This window comes from Hetaerina americana, unplaced genomic scaffold, assembly GCF_022747635.1.
Source record: "Hetaerina americana unplaced genomic scaffold, ioHetAmer1.1.p SCAF_21, whole genome shotgun sequence".
Classification (NCBI taxonomy): domain Eukaryota; kingdom Metazoa; phylum Arthropoda; class Insecta; order Odonata; family Calopterygidae; genus Hetaerina; species Hetaerina americana.
In genome coordinates this window covers 5,407,470-5,412,924 of record NW_027286775.1, presented here as the reverse complement: position 1 = coordinate 5,412,924, position 5,455 = coordinate 5,407,470, and the positions used below count along the sequence as shown (strand labels likewise).

At 44.8% G+C, this 5,455-nt stretch overlaps 1 non-coding gene across 1 annotated transcript; it reads right to left on the bottom strand.

The window, feature by feature from the left end:
• Window positions 1–2,146: 2,146 nt before the first annotated feature.
• On the bottom strand, window positions 2,147–2,219 carry TRNAK-UUU (transfer RNA lysine (anticodon UUU)). Its single transcript has one exon. It is a non-coding gene; the product is annotated as a tRNA-Lys (tRNA).
• Between the last annotated feature and the right edge of the window lie 3,236 nt (window positions 2,220–5,455).

Genomic DNA, 5,455 nt, shown 5'->3' with positions numbered 1-5,455 from the left:
AGTCGCCACCAATTATGTTTATGCTGTTATTATATTTACGTGTAAACTTGTGAATTTGATCGTTGAGGGTGTGAAGTGTTTTCAAATCTGAGTCTGGAGGTCTGTAGAAAGAGCATAAATTTATGTTGGGTTGATTGGTCCGTAGTAAGGTGCACCAAACACTTTCTATGTTATTATTTTCAAATGAAACTTGCCTGCTTTCAAAATGACTTTTAACTGCCACGAAAACCCCTCCTCCGGGTCTTGTATCTCTATCGTGTCGGTAAACTTTGAAATCTATTGGGAAAATTTCTTGGTCATTAATATCATTGCACAGCCAACTCTCTGTGCCTAATACTATATCAGCGGAATGAGTTTGGATTATGTGTTCTAGATCTGCTGTTTTGTTCTTGAGGCTTCTGCAATTTATAACAAGTATAGTTAAATTATTTTGATGTTGAATAACGTCCTTATTTGTGCCTGACTGTAATTTAGGACGCCTTTGTGGGGAAGTGCGTGTCACATGTCTTGCTAAATCAATGTCAGTGTTGTCAATGACTTTTATATTTTTATTAATAATATTATACGCGCTATCCCCAGATGTTATTGACCCACTAAGTGACCTGCCCTCTATCCTAAAAAAGGCCTACAGTGGTCGAGTATCCTATCCGCTACCTTACTCGCCGCTTCCGCCGTGTAATGGACCCCAGATCGGTTAAGGGGAGTCCTGCAAGATCGGAGGGTTGGTCTGAGGTCGACGAAGGAGGCTCCTATGTCCGAGCAGAATCTCGATAGTCTCTGGTTTATGCCTTCCACTCGGCTCCAAACCAGAGACCCGCGATCCTCCCTCGGAACGATGCTGCAGACCGTTAGTCCCAGCCGAACCCCCTCGACGCCCTGGACGCGCTTCACCTCGGAGCTCAGTTCCCTAAGGGAACGGAGGACCTCCTCGGATCCACGGTCCGTGACGTCGTTGGTGCCCACATGGGCCACGACCTGCAGCCTAGAGCACTTCGCGCCTTTGACCGCCGCCTCGATCGCCTTCGTCACCTGAGGGACTCCTCCGCCTGGTATACACCAGGCGGTCACCCGTTGATCGGCGCCTACGCGGCGCGCCCTTTCCCTCAATGGGACCATTACACGACGGACATTCGAGCTACCTATTACTACAATTCCCTCCCTTCCCGTTCCCTGACGTCTTACCCTAGGCAGTGCCCTCGGAGTAGGGGTAGGGGCTGCAGGTACGGTGGTGCTGTCATCCGACAACACCTGGTACCTGTTGGAGACGGGGATGGTATCTGCCTCCGCAGAGTCCAATCCACGCCGCAGCGTTACCTTCCCCTTGCCTCGAGAGACAACCCTCCAATCGTCTGACCTACGGACGTGAGACACTCCCTCGTTGGGAGATGGGACACGGGGTAGGTCTCTAATCGCCCAGCCACGTGTAGCATTCGGACGAATCCGTGCACCCATATGGGCGTGGCGGGTTTTCGTATTCCCACCCCGAGCACCATCTCTCCCGAGGGGAGCCCACCGGCCGGCGATCTCCGATCGAAGCTCCCGCACCATTCTCTCCAGCATGACGATACGGGCCCTTAAAGCCGCGCATTCGCCAGTGCCTTCGAGCATGGCAACAGGGGACCTAGATGAAGCCATCCTAATTAAACTACTGAGTTCCCAACAAAAGCTAACCTGTATACACTATGCTAAAATTTCTAAGAGGGGTTAGTTAAATTTAGCTCAATCAATAAGTTACGCTTTGTAAGTAAGTAAAGAAAGGAAAGAAAAAAGATGGTAAAGAAAATAAAACACTCACCGATAACCAATTAGATTCGACGGACAAAAACCACCGCAAGCCACTAAGAGTACCCACTAGGAATACCACCAAACTATTAAAAACTAATAACAAACAGCACAAAAACTAAATAAACTAACTATTTCACAAAATTAAAGCTAACACTAAACTACACTTCACTAGGGAAGAACAAACACAGAAGTAACAGCAGGCACGCAGGTAGTCTCAGGTAGGGTCGAACCGGTTCTAGGGAGCGAGCTCGAGCACGTCTGTTCTCGGCAGAAGCCAGGCAGAGAGAATGAAAAGTAATACTGGCCCATAACACACTAGCCGTAGAAAACAAGAAAATGTTCACTTAAACAGAAAAAAATTCGCCCGAACAGGGACTTGAACCCTGGACCCTTAGGTTAAAAGCCTAATGCTCTACCGACTGAGCTATCCGGGCTTAGATGTACTTAATGCAAATAGCAACTGTTTTCCTTTTGCAACGTTTTTCATTTTAGAACTGTAGCTATATGCGTTTCGCCAATGCATATTATACAGTAGTATTAACAGGCCTATCAAACCACTTAGGGATTTAAAATGGTTCATGAATTTCAGGAACCATCGTAGTGATGGTGGTGGAGGAAGATTGCAGGGCTAGAGAGCGGGGATCATTTCTCACAATGCTTGTGGGTCTCCTAGACGATGCTGACTTCGATCCCAACTGCTACGGTTCTCACACGGGAGCAGCACAGGCATTTCAAACCCATCCACCGGCAATCCACCTCTTCCTTTTCCAGTGAAATGGATAATTTTTCTGCAGCAACAGGGAGAGTGGACTTCCCTGAGACCGACCGTCCACCCTAGGTGTCTTCCGCCATTTCCGTGCGATTTCTGCTCCCCTGCACGGAAGGGCGGTCGAAGGGATGGGTGGGGCATGGTGAAGGGCGCGAGGCGTAAGGAGGGATCTTCACATTCCATTCATGGCAAAGGGTAAAGGAAAGTGGCCGTGGCCGAGTGTGACGGGGTCGGTTGGCTTTTACGGAGGACCCTCGCGTTCCCAGGTGTCCTCGCCCACCGCCCCGAGGTTTGGGCATTCCCCGTGGAGTGGGAGGGAGGAGGCCGCTCGGGTGACCGGCTGATATGAATAGTGGTCGTCGCTTGCTTCTCTTGGTTTTATTCGCTTCGGGAGGTCGTCGCCAAGATCACGAGGGACGCATCCAAGAGCATGACGACGTGAGTGAACACGGCCCTCTCCTCCTCGCTGCGAACGCGCGGAGTGAAGTGGCGAATGGACGACACACCTATTTTACGCTGCCGCGAATACACCGTTATTTGTCGATTTTATCCTCCACAGCTCTTTTTCACACTTCGTGCAGCTCCTATATACTACCTGCTTATCGCATTTTCCTGTCTAACTCATATAGTATTTTCGGAGTAATAGTAGCTATTATAGTAGTCTACCAACAGCTTAGGTCATTAACGCCATTAGGTGATGGTAAAAAAGAAACTTTCCGCTTCCACAATAAGGATTTAATATTTCACGACCACCGTGAAATATTAAATCTTTATTCTACATCTACATCTACTTAATGCCCAGCAAGCCGCCGCAAGGGCGTGTGGCGGGAGTTGTTAGGACACCACCCGAAATTTAGAGAAGAAAAAAGAACCTCATGCAAAAACCACAAATTCATACATCCACACAAAACATGCCATGCATTCATGCAAGAACACATACACCCCACACACATGCAAGCACTCAATCTACATCTTACATACACACCCACCTGAAAGTATACCTAACATCATTGCAGTGTTTAATTTTGTTCCAAATTGTTAATTCAATGTTTTTAATATTTCTAAAGGGACTTCGGTTTCTTAGTATTATGATATCTGATTATTCGGGGAAAGAATGAGTATTTGTTTCTATCTGTACTGGAATCTATCCTCCTCTTCTCATTGATTCCATAGTATTTAAGTTTATGTAACAGTTTATTGTGTGGGACTTAGTCGAAGGCTTTTCTGAAATCCAGGAATACTTCATCAACTTGTGTGTTGTTTTGTCCCGATCCAAGTATATCGTGAATGAAGAGACCAATTTGTGTTTCGCAAGATCTGCTTTTCCTAAATCCGTGCTGGTTGTGGATTAGTATTTTCCTGCTATCGAGAAATCAAATAATGTTAGTGACAATAATGTGTTCCAATATTTTATAAGAGATCGATGTTAAAGAAATGGGTCGGTAATCAGTTGGTTTATCCCTATCGCCGCCTCTATAAATGGGAGTTATATGGGCTAGCTTCCAGTCGCGAGGCACTGAGCCTTCTTCTATCGATTTTAGAAAACCAATATGTAAAAACGGGGCAATGTCTTCAGCTAATTCCTTTAATATTCCAGCAGGTATTTCTTCCGGACCAGGTGCCTCGTGTACTTTGATACTACGGAGCAGATGTACTATCCCCTGCTTGGTCAGTGTAAGATCGCTCATGTGTTCCCCGGGTGGGTGTGGAGGATCGTTTGGTGAGTTTGTGTTGTTATTGTAGACGCTCTGGAAAAAATGGTTTAAAATGTTTGCCTTTTTCACGCTATCTGTAATGATTTCTCCATTTTCCGTTTTCAAAGAGTGAACAGTGGGATGTTTTCCCTGTATTTCCCTAACATAGGACCAAAAGGACTTTGGATTTTCCTCAAGATATTCGCTTAGCATTTTAGATTTAAAAGAGTGTAGTGCTGTGCGCATAATACTGTTCGTCTTACTACGACATTCTTTTCTACATCTACATCTACATCTACTCAATACCCCGCAAGCCGCCGCAAGGGCGTGTGGCGGGGGGTGCTAGGACACCACCCATAATTTAGAAAAGAAAAATAATAAAAAAAAAATCGCATGCAATAACGACAAAATCATATATATTAAAAAAAAAAAAAAAAAAAAAAACTAGGCATACATTCATGCATGAACACTTACACCCCACACACATGCAAACACTCAAACTACCAACTAACATACACATGCACCTGAAAGTATACCTAACATCTCTATAGTGTTTAATTTTGTTCCGACTTGTAAATTCAAAGTTTTTAATATTTCTAAAGTGACTTCGGTTTCATGCTATTATGATTACTGATTGTTCGGGGAAAGAATGAGTATTTGTACCTATCTGTCTTGGAATCTATCTCCCTTAGTTTATCTTTGTGGTCTGATCTGCCTAAGTAGTGTGGGGCCATTATAATTCCTTCAGTGTCATATTTAAACTCGTTTGTTCTGAACCTTTCTAAAAGTCTAAGCCTCGCTTGTTCTCTCCGCACTTCAAGTGGTTCCCAGCCTAAATCCCCTAAGAGACCTGTCACACTTGTGTTTTTATCATAACAATTTTTAACAAATCTAGCGGATTTTCTCTGGACTTTATCTAATTCTTTTTGCCAAATTTTCTCCCACGGATCCCAAATACTTGCGGCATATTCCAAATGAGGTCTAACTAGAGCAAAATAACACCTCTCTTTAACTTTTTCATTACATTTCCCCACCACCCGTTTTATGAAGCCAAGTTTCTTTAAAGCTGATCCGCATATTGTCCTGATATGTGCTCCCCATGAAAGGCGTGGTGTTAGAACAACCCCCAAATATTTAACTTGATTTGCCGTAGTCAATACTGAACCCTCTATTTTGTAGTTTATATCCTGTTCCTCGCTTCCTTTAT